This window comes from Myodes glareolus, chromosome 2 (genome assembly GCF_982192425.1).
Source record: "Myodes glareolus chromosome 2, mMyoGla1.1, whole genome shotgun sequence".
NCBI lineage: Eukaryota > Metazoa > Chordata > Mammalia > Rodentia > Cricetidae > Myodes > Myodes glareolus.
The window spans coordinates 33,657,794-33,671,556 of NC_142027.1; the positions used below are offsets into that span (position 1 = coordinate 33,657,794).

General features: G+C 33.4%; 1 protein-coding gene across 3 annotated transcripts in view; it reads left to right on the forward strand.

Annotated features, from left to right (window-relative positions):
• The window catches only part of Cadm2 (cell adhesion molecule 2), a 947,889-nt gene that overhangs the window by 635,860 nt on the left and 298,266 nt on the right, over window positions 1–13,763 (forward strand). The window lies entirely within an intron of this gene.

A 13,763-nucleotide genomic window follows, 5' to 3' on the forward strand; every position in this document is an offset into this window, starting at 1 on the left:
CTGCAGAAGCAGGAATTAAGTTAACGAGTTAACAGCCATGTGCTCTTAACCAAGCATTAACAACCCTGTTCCTAAACATGATTTGTAGTTTAAATTAAAAAGGAGAAAAGTCATGTTGAACCATTTCTCTGAGCAATGAAATAGGTTAAAATGTTTTCTGTGCTCTTCTGTAAATGTCAGTGAAAAATGACAACTTTGAACCACAGCACAATGTTTTGTTTGTGTGTTGTGTTGCTTTCCACACAAGGTTTCCCTTTCCGTTTATTTCTCACTAAGAGGTAGCGCTTTGTTAATACGGCTGTGTACAATTTTCTGACAAGTGCTGAACCTATGCGAACAAAAAATGGTTCTTATTTATGATGTGTCAAATTACTGTTCTGAGAGTAGACCTTTTAGGTTGCATTCAGCCTTTAATTTGACTGAATTTAAATGGCATAAAATGCCTTTTAGTTGGGCCTTGGCTGGCATATTATATATCTCATTTCAATGAAAAACATTCACATGCAAATACGGTTTGTTTGGAGTGAGGACAAATGCAACTATCATGACTGATGAAGGCTTTTGATCACAGTTCTACAAACTGAAACCTTGAAAAAGAGGAGGCTATTTGGACAGGCATCTGCAAGCCCATGCATTATTTAGTTCACATTATTCATAAATCTCTTTGAAGAGGAGGTCTTATGAGGTTTTAAGAAGCAGAAATCATAGTCGTGTTGCCAACTCCAGTGTCTGCTGTAAGTGCTGCCTGCACAGAAACACTTGCTTTAAATGTTAAGTCTTCCCAGCCTGGGAAGGGTGTCACATTCCTGTGCCAGCAAGTTTATCCTGTAGCTCCTAGGAACTTGAAAGATTTCTCATCTGCTTCTTATTTCTTCTTTCAAAATAGCATAATATGTGGTAGTGTTCACAGAGGATGTATAAAAACAGGTAGATCACATCTATAGACCAAGTAGTTGCTAATCCAACTTCATAGCAGAACAAGCCAAGCACATGCCCAACTCCAGGACTCTCCATTCTTTGATGCCTTTTAACTAGAGCTTAAATCCAGAACGATTTCTTCTATCTAAGATTTCCAATGGGCATTTCAGAATCATTTCTGTTTTTCCTCACTTGTTCCACTGTGGAATGTCTGCTGCTAGATTTCAAAGAAAATATTTCTTGTGTCTATGTTTTACATTGTCTTTTGGATGGTATCGTGGAAGATTCAGGCTCAGACCTTGTCTTTAAAGAGAGGGTGGTGATATTCAATTATATTTTGTTCACTTGAACCTCTAAGCAATAAGCTAAACTTTAAAATTAATTAACAGTTGCAGACTACGCTGATGAATTACTGTATCTGCCCTCCAGTTTTAACTGTGTGATATTAGCTAATCAATGCTGGAAAGAAAGTTAAACAAAATAATCTTTAGTGATATCTTGTAGTTCTGGGTTTCTCTAATTCTCTGAAATCAAACCAAATAGATTTTTAGGCTTAACATAAAAATCAAATGGAAACAACTTTAATAAGTTCAGTTCCAGTTTGACTATTTAAAAATTCTGAGAACTGATTATATCTTCCATTCCTCCTGAAATGATGTATATTCTTCAGACTACTGACACTTCACATGCATTTATGATATACGCATATAGTGCTTTATACGGTTATGAAGAATAGTCCGGGGCCCAAATTTCTCTCTTGTTAGATACATTGTTGACTCATGAGTCTAAAGAAAGAGACTATTATTAAAAATGGCAACTCAAAAGTAAGAGGTTTGTTCAGAAGCAATTTCCTTTCTTAAATGGTCATGAGTTTTACGAATCCTGTGTACATCTTCTCAGAGCCATTTTGATAGGTTTTCTTAGTAGCTCTCCTGTCTCAATTTCTACCTACATAGTTTGGAATCAATGGTTTCTGAACTCAGAAGTCATGTAAATCCCAATACAATTATAGGCATCATGAAAACCTAAAACAGAATCAATAAATTACCTATTTACCTGTGAAATTTGTTAATATTAACCTTATACACTATAGGATATGAAAACTATCTACGAAGAAAACTCGTTTAAGAATTTGCTTTCTAGTTGACTGGTGAAGTCATTAGTTTTTCTGGCCCTGTTATCATTTGAATGCAGGTTCTAGATTATGCCAAGTGATTATCACATAACAGCCTGAGAGAGTGAAATAAAACATATTATTAATATTCTATTCACAGACTCAACCACAAAATAAGACGGAACAGCTTAATAGTAGCAACAACTCCAAAAAGTAATAAAAGCTTAATAATGAATTATAGTCTTATTTTTAATGTATTTTATGAATTATTGGGGCTGGCGTGATGACTCAGTGGTTAAGAGCACTGCACTGACTGCTTTTCCCAAGGACCAGGGTTCAATTCCCAGCACCCACATGGCAGCTCACAACTGTCTGTAACTCCAAGATCTGAGACCATCACATGCAGGCAAAGACCAATGCCAACTAAATGGGTAAATAAATAAATAGATCTTTGAAAAATATGAGAGACAATGTGAATTATTTGTTTATCAGATTTATTTAGGCAATCATCTAAATGGTAAACTTAAGTTGTGCATGTAGTATGTAGTATATAAAATGGATTTAATGGTTTTATCAGCTGAAACAAGCACCTGTGTTACTCACAGAGCAGCAAGATACAATCTTCTCGCATACATATTACAGTAAGAGGTCCCGGGAATGTGAGAATACACAATTTGCCTTTGTATAACTTATTTGTATTGATCAATTAATGCCGAGTCGCCTTTTTAATGAAAAAAGTCTTTTCCAAATATCATTTTAACTTGGCTTTCAAATTATCTGAATATAATATAAACATACAATTTGTGATATTTGTTCTCATGAGGAAATCATGATTGCTTTGTGTTCATGTATGTTTTCTGTTGCTTCTACTACAAATGATTTGTACAGTTCTAGAGATGAAAATCCTATTTTAAACTTAGTCAAGTTATTTGTAACCTAATATGCTTCCATATGTAAATGTTAGGGCTTTGTTAATTAGATTATAACCATGCTATTTGTAATTATAAGAGCTTTTAACTGTTTCTGCAACCTCTTGTGTAGTTCTGTAATATAGTTAAATTAATGGACACTATTTGAAATAACTTCTCTCAAGTAGATATTCAACCTCAGTTAGTGATAAAGATCCAAAGAAATGTGTTACAAATTTGGTTTTTGGAAGATTTAGATTTCATGAAGATTTCTCTGAAGACTGTGCTCCATCTTATTTTTTTATTAATGTCCCTTGTTGATATTGTATCAATCAGGGATAGAAGTTTAGAAAGATCTTCATGACAGATAATTATACTAATGTTATAGTATTCTACATAAAGAGATAAGACTCATGAAATCTTGTGTATTCCAGACCATTCCAATTATTTATGTTGACCAACACAATATTAGACATGGAAATCCACATAATATTGTTTATTCATTTATTTATTTGTATTTGAATATGATTTTGATATCAATTTAAAATCTGTCTCATGTACCTGTAAAAGGCCAAACTCTAATATCTAACCATTATTTTTTATCTTGAAATCCAATAATTCTACCCTCATTGTATCCCTATATCACATAATGTTTCATAGGACAGATAAAGGTATAGGAAATCTAACATACTATACTTCTAATATTCATACCTATTACATCATAATACATACACTAAAGATAACACTGTAAGCAATACCATGTCAAATTAATCAAGGAACAATAATTCTTACATAGTAACGTGTAACACACAGAGCTATAAAGTAACTGATGACTAGAACATTACCTATCACTACCAACTCCATCAGTATAAAAGAAGGGTGTAAATAGAAGGCAGAGGGACATAGGGAAGATGATACTACTGAGGTACTCTATAAGACAATTGTCCACTAGAACCAAAATGTCCATAGCTCATACTTACATCACTGAGTTAGTGATGTGATTTCTTTGCCTCTTATCTGTTACTGTGAAATAATACCATGTCTTTGTCTTAAGAAACCTTTGTTGTTGTTTTTTTATTTATTACAACAGAAACAATTGGACATCTTGATTTGATAGTCTGGAAAATATTTCTAAGAGAGCATTTCATTTGCATTCCGGGAGGGGATGATAGTAAATAGATGTGTAAGTTCACCTTGGATGTGGAAATCTTAGTAAATAAATAACTGCACGTGTTCTCTGTTCTTGGGTTGTTTTAGTTTGGGTGACTCAGTTTCACTCGATTACCGAGTAGCTGTCGTTGGTGTACAATAGTCGGTGGAATTCTCCACTGTCACGTCTCTAATCTCTTTGCCATTTACACTTCAGTTAGCCCAGTCAGTACATGATCCTTAGTTTCATATCTCACACAATCTAGTTATATTTTCTGAAAATCTGAAACTTCTCTCAAAAACGTACCTCATGTACAAACTTGTGTTCATAGGTGACAATAAATGTTAAATTCTAAAATGAAGATGTTGATTCAGAAAGTAACACCATTTGGAGTAAGGAAACATACAGACAATCTATTTTCTTCTAAGTATTTTACTCATGTTTTCAATAAGTTCAAAGTTGCTCAAAAAATCCTTCAAAAAGCATTGAAATCTGTTTACAATTTACTAATATATACAAAAGTCATGTACCTCTCATGTGAAAAATTTCTAATCTTTAAAATGAATTAGGAAAATTAAAATTAATTTAGCAATTTAATTGCAATACGGAAATTATATATCAAATATATAATATTATAAACTATGAAAAATGTGAGTATCTCACTGATTTTTCAGGTTATTGTTATTTATAAATAAGTTTATAACCATTTCTTTCATCTAGTAATTTTATGTACATCAAACATACACCCACACACCCTCCCAAACACACACAATTAATGCAACCTTAGTCACTGATGATCAAGGTAATAGCATAAAATCAAATTTTAAGTTTTAGATTTAGATATATAAGAGACATTTTATTTAGTAATGCAGTAATGACTCTTCAGACATTATGTAACTTCTTTACAGAGAGGCATTTGTTATTTCTAAGCCTTTCAAGTTAAGGTGTGACTAAAAAATTGAATATTTGGATTCAAAGTCTGATTAGACTTGAATAATTTTCTGAATAAGTACGAGAACAAAAGTCACAAGCCTTTAAAGGGGATATATTTATTAATACATAAAAACGAGGAACATGAAAATTAAATAATCATATATATTACTCAAATACAAATGTAGCTATGTTGTGTACTTATAGATTAAATCATATTATGCTCTATCTTTCTAGAATGAAAATGATTACTTTTGAGTGGAAACTACTAACATGTCCTGTTTTTGAAATAATAAATAAATCAGAAGTATTTCAATGTCACCTGCTAGGCTTTTGCCTACTGCAGGTCATGGAGAAACTTATAAACTGAACTCAGTCCATGAACAGGTGACTGATACATTTTTCAAGACTGGCAATTTGAACCATGTTGTTAGTTTACGGTATTATAGAGCTAATAAATAGAAAGATTTAAAAAGAAATTCCTGGCTTTTATTGGTATATTTAAATATTTTCATATTTTTATTATCAGGAATACTCCAAAATAATGGAAATCTAATCATCATCTAACATCTAGAGACTGTTTTTAAATCAAGCACAAATGGAAGATAATTATTGATAAGAAATTTTACAAAATAACCCTTTAAAATACTAACAATACTTTGATTTCACTTAAATATTATCATAATAAAATGTACAGTGTTCAATAAGAGTTCAAGTAAATCGTATCTGTGTGCATATGTGCGTATATGTTTGTTTGTGTATAGCACTAGACAGTAAATAAGGGGCTCTTTAAATTCATTCAGGGACACTTAAATTCTACCTCTGAGCAACACTCATATTGGCATTGTCCTATGAATGCATTGAACAAACAGATCAATTGCCAAAAACGTGTTTAATTTTTCGGTGTTTGTATTGATTTGGCATGTTTTCTGCCTTTTGTTTTATTAAATATCAGAAGTTGAATCTAGAAGCTTCAATGCATTCAAATCTACTAGTCACTGTAGCATGAGAGACACAGTATAACGGTTGAGCATATTTCTGACTTACACTTAAGAGGGCAGAGTCTAAGTGAGAATGCTACTTTCAGTCTGGCCTGTCTAGAAGGCGGTAGATAATGCTGACTAGATCATTGCTATAAACGGGCAACGGAGCAAAGGCAGAACCAGAAACAGATCTCACCATTTTTGTAGAGCACACCTAAGCTCTTGAATGTGCTACAGCTTCCCAAACAGAAGAAGGGGCCAAGTGTTGAAATATATGAGCCTGCCCTGGCTATTTCTCACCAAACCCTAATCCCAGGTTCGATTATTTTGAAACATAATCAAATAAAAATTAATTCTACTGTTCTGTAAGAAGGCATAGTGTGTCTCCTATTCTTACTCATTTTTTTCTTTTTTTATTAATTTTATTGAGCTATACATTTTTGTCTGCTTCCTTCCCTTCCTCTCCCCTCCCCTTTACCCTACTTTCCTCTCCTCTCCCCTTTAATCCTCTTCAATGGTCCCCATGTTCCCCCAATTTACTCAGAGGATCTTGTGTTTTTCTGCTTCCCATGTAGATTAGATCCATGTATGTCTCTCTTAGGTTCTTCATTGTTGTCTAGGTTCTATGGAATTGTAATTTGTAGGCTGGTTTTCTTTGCTTTATGTCTAAAAGCCACTTATGAATAAGAATGGCCAAGACCAAAAACACTGATGACAGTTTATGCTGGAGAGGATGTGGGGAAAGAGAATACGCCTGCATTGCTGGTGGGAGTGAAAATTGTTACAGCCCCTTTAGATATCAGTATGGTGATTTCTCAGAAAATTAGGGGAAAAAAAACCTTCCTAAAGATCCAGCAATATCACTTTGGGGTATATACCCAAAAGATGCTTAATCGTACCAAGAGAACATATGCTCAATTATGTTCATAGCAGCATTGTTTGTCATAGCCAGAACCTTGAAGCAACCTAAATGTTCCACAACCAAAGAATGGCTAAGGAAAATGTTGTGTGTTTACACAATGGAGTAATACACAGCAGAAAAAAATAATGACATTTTTTATTTGCAAGCAAATGGATGGATCTACAAAACATAATATTGAGTGAGGTAACCCAGAAACAGAAAAACAAATATTATATGTTATTCTCTCTTGTATAGACTAGTACAAGAGCAATTGTCTTGTCTAATTTATGAAGTAGATAGGATTAAATAACATTGGTCTCTTAATACTATTATTTTCTGTGTATTTTTTTGTTGAAGTGGTTTTTTTTTAAAGTTTATTAAATTATAAAAGTTTCCATTTCCGCCCCTCCTCCCAACACCTTCCCTCTTCCCCCACTCCCTCTCCTCCTCCCTCTTCATCCCTAAGAGTAGTCAGGGTTTCCTGCCCTGTGGGAAGTTCAAGCACGTGATCTAACCAGATTCTCTGAATGTGGCCAGATTCTCTGGATGTGGCTGGTCCGGAGTCTTTCTGAAAAGCCATTGACAATGACACTGGGACTTGTTTCCTCTGCATATACTGGATTTTTGGGATCCAGTCTGTTTGGATACTCACCTTCCTGGACCTGGAGGGAAGGGGGAGGAACTTGAAGTGGCTTTTTAAATCCTCATTAAATATTTAAATACTTGAAGTTCTAATGTGTACTGTATGTATTTCTTTACTCAACAATTTCAACATCATTTTAATGTATTTTTTTCTTGTAAAAATATTGTCATTAAGAAAGAAAAATAATAAAGGAATTATACTAATTTTTACTACCATGTATTAAGAGGTTGTTAAAAATACACACTTCACATGCCTGACCTATCTCCTTCTAAATATGTATGCTTTATCTTTAATCTGTATTTAGTTGAATAAAATTGATTGCATATAAAAAAGAAAGAAAATTTAGTGAAATTACTTAAAGTACTGCTTTTTAAAGTCTTAAGATTGTAATAAGCATTAGAAAGACAATGTAAGTGTTCAGATAATGATTATATTTAAAGACAAAGTCATTTTATATAAAGCACATATTAAAGGTAAATGCGATAGAAAAATGTTTTACTTTATGTTAGCTAAGAGGGTAGAGTAATAGAAATATGGAAAGAGAAAGGTGCCTAATACAATTTGAATTCTAATGTAATGAGAGAATAGGGTGTAATATTTCCTTTTTGATAAATTAGTTGTAATACTCATTATTTGTAAATTTGTGCTTTTCTTCTTTCTTGAACTTTTCGTATCTTTGAGACTGTGCCTGTCTGTGTAATGAAGGATAGACTTGAACTCAGGCAAGACTAAGAGCCCTGACAACAGGGATTATAGGCGTATACCTCTATGTTTTGCTGTAGCATTTTTCTTCATTAAATAAAACAAAAGTCACTGGTTATAGATTTAAATTGCTGTATTACATCATGAAAATATTCTGGCTTAGTGGGTTTAAAATGTATTTGTAGTTTTGGTTGTAAATTTTCAATTGAAATCTTTATGGGGGCACCCAAAGCTTTTCTCCTTTGCTTCTCAGTTTTGTAATGCTTTAGATATTTCCTTTTTATTGTGTTTCTCTGAGAATGAATGCAACATTGATTATTACTTATTTTTATAATCTTTAATGTATATCTTAAAGAAGTATTTCTAAACATCATATTGTAGAAGGTCTACCAATACCGGTGGCTTTGTTTTATTTTCTGCCGAAGTGGTTTTATTGGGGAAAGAGGAACATTCAACATAAGGAAATATTAATAGATTCAGAAAATAGAACTCCTTCCATGGAGTAAACTCTAACTTTGATGTTTGTATTTTTAAAGAAATGGTGCTCAATATATATATTAATTTAAAAATGGAAGGAAGAATTTTAAAATGCAAGAAAAAAACCTATCAAAATACTTCAATAGCATTCCCATTAGCTAAGAGTAGAAGGATCAATATTTCTTTAGCAACAGCTCTGAATGAACATGAGTCATACTATTTCAATGTATTAAGTGGTACCTTGATAACTTTAACAGGTCTTTTCAATGCATCAATAAAATAATTAGTTATCCATATATTGCTAGTAAAACTTGTCAATGAATGAAAATACAATAATTGAAAGACTACATTGCAGTTATGGATTACAAATATAAAACACAAAGCTTACTAATCTCTCTGCTCTTGTCTTGCAAGCATATTAAAAATCCCTGTAGTATCATTTCAGTGATGTGAAAGAAACATCATTTCCTTAAACAAGTATTAGATAAAATACTAGCCAAGTGCCTTTTTCAGTAGGAATAAAAAACCAAATTGATAACAAAGTGAGTTCATATTTACTTTTGATTATTATATTGTATGTTGGAGGTCATAGCTTCAGTAATTATTATTAGCACTCTTAATTTCTTTATGGATTCATGTAGAAAACAATTTTTATTTAACTTTTAAAATTATGTGCATTCTCATAACTTTAATTTACAAATGTACTATAACTACTCATATGAAAACTACTATGAACAGTAGCAATGGTACAGTTATAACCTAGTACTTTGTTATAAAAGTGAAGAACTTTTGTGTCATATCTAAAACTTTTCCCTCGTCAAAACACCTTTAATTCTATCTTTTCATTTTAACTATGCACAACTAAAATTACATTTTAAGATAATTTTCGGTCTCTTTTGGGTGGTGTACAACGTGCACTTTACAATTGATTTATAATTGGACTGTGCTGACAGTGGAAAATCTTACGAGTATTGAACATGACATTTATGACAGTATTGCTGTCATCTTGGCCTCTTTTATTGAAAATGTGGAGAATTATAATTGGGCTAACAAGCCTGGTAGCCTGGCCTCTTTCCAATTATACTAACCAGGCTGGTCTAGTATTAGCTGCCTGAACACTCGTAGAAACAGGCATTTGTTTTTCTTTCTATTTTATTTTTGTAGTTTCCCAAGAACCTAAGAATTAAATCCTCTCTGCCTTTATGTAATGAGAAATGTAGCTAATTTAATTCTACCAATAATTATGAATGTTTGTTTATTATAATGTTTATTCTCTTAATTTGAGTACAATTATTTCTTATGAAAAATTGACTGTGGTTGTTTCATGGTAGATACTAATTATTTTCTCAATAATTTATGAGTTTGGGGCGTCTTTTTTATTTGAATTCATGCCCAAGTGATGATTTGAGTTTTAAGTAAAAATTATCTTCTCATAAACAAATCAACATATTGATGTATTGGAATGTATCATTTGAAATTTTGGCAAAACTTTACAAGAAATAAAGTAGCAAGAGTTTAATTTTAATGGCAATATAAAAGAATCTATAAGAAGATATAGATATCTTCAGTTACCATAATTCTAAAATGAACTAAAATTCCATCAATGAGTTGAAACCCAATTGCTATTGAGAATAAATATTAAGAAAGGCTAAAAACTCCCTAAGTCTCCATCCTATGAATTTAAGGTTGTGTCTTTGCTAGTTCTTTTCTGTAGATAAACATGAAAACAACCCTAGATAATATCCTAAGAAAGCTAAATGTCCCTGTGTTACTTAAGGATCAGTTCATAAAGCTTCATATTGCATGATTGCGTTTAACATAAAAATACTATGAACTACCTATTTTTAATAGTCTCATGCTTCATATAAGTTACAAAAGCATGTAGTTATTAAAATAACTAAGTTAGAACTTTATATTAACCTGGAAATATAGAGACAGGAGCCAGAAAGCTAACACATGACAATAAACTTATCTATGAAAATTACATATAAAAATGTATCTTTTGGGTATTTTAAATTAAAATTAAATTTTAATATTTATAGTTTGAAATAAAAAAATGTATGTTGTGCTACTAATTCAAAATGCTTAACACTGGCTAGACAAAAATCTGACACAGAGGGAGAGGTAATGTTTATATTCCTATGGACTTGTAAATGCTATTCACTTACTCTACCAGTAGTCAACAGATTTTTGTTATTTCGGTTTGTATTTGAACATTAACAGAAATATTTCATCTATACTATTTAAAAAGAAAACTCAGGGCTTAATATTGAATACCCTACTGATAAATAAGCAATTTATCAATAATTTCTTTATTAATTGTGCTTGAGTTTAGGTTTTCTTGCTGTGAAGAGACATCATGACCATGGCAAGTCTGGCGGCAGACATGCTGCTGGAGAGACAGTAGAATGTTCTACATTTGGATGAATAGGCTTCCATCCAGAAGAGCACTGTGTCACTGGGTCTGGATTGAGCATTTGAAAACTCAAGGCACACGAACCGTGAGATACTTCCTCCAATTAGGCCACACTTACTCCATTAAGAACATACCTCCTGGAAAGGACTTAATTAGGTCCTCTGAATGTGAGTGACAGTTCTGTGGCTTGAGCAGTCTGTAGGGCCACTGGCAGTGGGACCAGAATTTATCCCCAGTTCATTTCCTGACGTTTTGGAGCCCATACCCTATATTGGGATACCTTGCTCTGTCTTTATACAGGCGAAGGGATTTAACTTGCCTCAACTTTATATGCCGGACTTTCTTGACTCCCTATGGAAGGCCTTACCCTTTCTTTGGAGTTGATAGGGGGATGGTAAGGGGAGGCAGGATGAGAGGAGGGAAGGAAACTGTGGTTCTGTGTAAAATTAAAAAAAAAATAAAATAAAAAGTTTTAAAACAAAACCTACAGAATTAAGAAAAAATACCTCTCAAGAGTGCCAGTATCTTTGAGTTTATGTGGACAATTTTATTCAAATGACCACAAATTGTACCAGCAAAATCAGTGAAAATGACAGGAAATTTATTGGTAGTTAAAACATGTCTTTAAGTTTTGTGCTGAAAATGTTCACAATATTTTGACCATTCATGCCCTCTATAGTCAGTTATACTTTAAAGTTATAAAACAAACAGCTTATATTTAGGCAAAACTTTAGTTTTCGATCAAAGATTTTCAAACTTTTAAAATTTAATTGTTCATTTTTGTATGTTTCTGAAAATGTTCAGTAAGATAGGTGGGTGCACAATAAATAAACTGGAAATAAATTTACACTTAGCTAAACTTCCTTGAAATTATTCCTTGGTTCTGAATGCCATGATGACTGAAGTATAAATCACACTTTGCCATTATTGTTCTTTAAAAAGAATATGATGATGGGATGCCCCGGGCGGCTCGCAGAGCAGCTGCTAGTCTGACAAGGACGGCTGTGGGTCCCTGCAAGATCTCCAGGGTGGCAGCGCCATGCGGCCGGGGGAGTCAGGCGGGCGGTTACGGCGGATAAAAGGCTCACAGGACATAGTATTATTTAAAGAAGAGGGAGACATTTATTGCTTAAAGAAGAGGAAAACAGAGAGACATAAGAAAAACATAGAGAAGAACAAAGACACGGGCACAGGACAAGAGACAAACACAAGAGAGAGAAAGATGGCAACGAGGGAGGTCAGAAGTGGCTGGGGGGTGGGCATGGCTAGCTCTAAAAGTGACCGCAAAGGAATAACAGCCATAGCCTCTACTTTGTAGTAGATATAAAACTCACTGAAGGTCTGTTAATTGAATTGAAAATTTGTATTTCCAGTTAGAGTATGGGCCACTTCCTTCACCATTAATAGGCAGCAAAAATGCATCCCTCCTTTTAAAGCACCCATTTCTGATTCACATTTCATCAATTAAAGTAATGGAATTTCTAGGTTTCTCAGTTATGAAGACAACCAACTGCCTAGATGACTTTGCTAGGGCAATGATATCAACATACCTAATGCTGTGATCCTTTATCACAGTTCCTCATGTGGTCATGATCATAAACCATAATATTATTTTTCATTTCTACTTCATAACCATAGCTTTGATGCTGTTATTAATCAAAATGTAAATATTGGTGTTTTCCGATGGTCTTAGGTGACCCCTGTAAAAGAGTCATCCGAGTCCCAAAGGAGTCATGACCTACAGGTTGAGAATCACTGCACTTGATGAATCATAAGAGGTAGACTGAGCTTTGTTGAAAGTAAATTCTAGCAACTTAACTCTTGCCTGAGTTCTTTAAGTATCATCACCATAATGCAGCATATTAGATAATTTTTAAAATTTTGAAATTAATATATAATTATGTTTTCCCCCATTTCTCCCTTCCATCCCTATCCCTTCCATGAGACTTGCCCATCTTTTTCCATCTTAAATTCATGGCCTTTTCTTCATTAATTGTAATTTTTACACACATACAAATAAATATATAAATAAAACGTACTTGGCCTGGCCAATAATACTTACATTTATATGATTTCAGGATGATCAATTTTATTGAACAGCCTATAGTGCCTTCATACATGTGGAATATTATTTTTCCCACTCTCAGAAGCTCTTGGTTGCCTGTAGTTTATTTCTATGGATATGATCCTATGGTAGTATGAATGAAAATGACCCCACAGATTCATAGGGAGTAGCAATGTTAGACTTGTTGCTTTGTTGGAGGAAGTGTCACTGGGCAATGTGCTTTGAGGTTTCAGTGCAAGCAAACCTAGTTACTGAATGTCTCATGCTATGGCTGGTGAATTCAGATGTAGAGCTGTCAGGTACCTCTCTAGCATCCCATCTACCTGCATGACGCTAAGCTTCCTACCATTACAATAATGAACTAAACCTTGGAACTGGAGGCAGGTCCAATTAAATGTTTTCTTTTGAAAGAGTTGCCGTGATCATGGTGTCTTCACAGCAATAAACCCTAAACTAAGAGAAGCACCATAAGGTTTTTCCCTTTCGTTTTAGCATGTCTGTTTGTGTTATAATTGCTCAGGTCCTGTTTACGCTACCATATTGCCGAAATATCTTT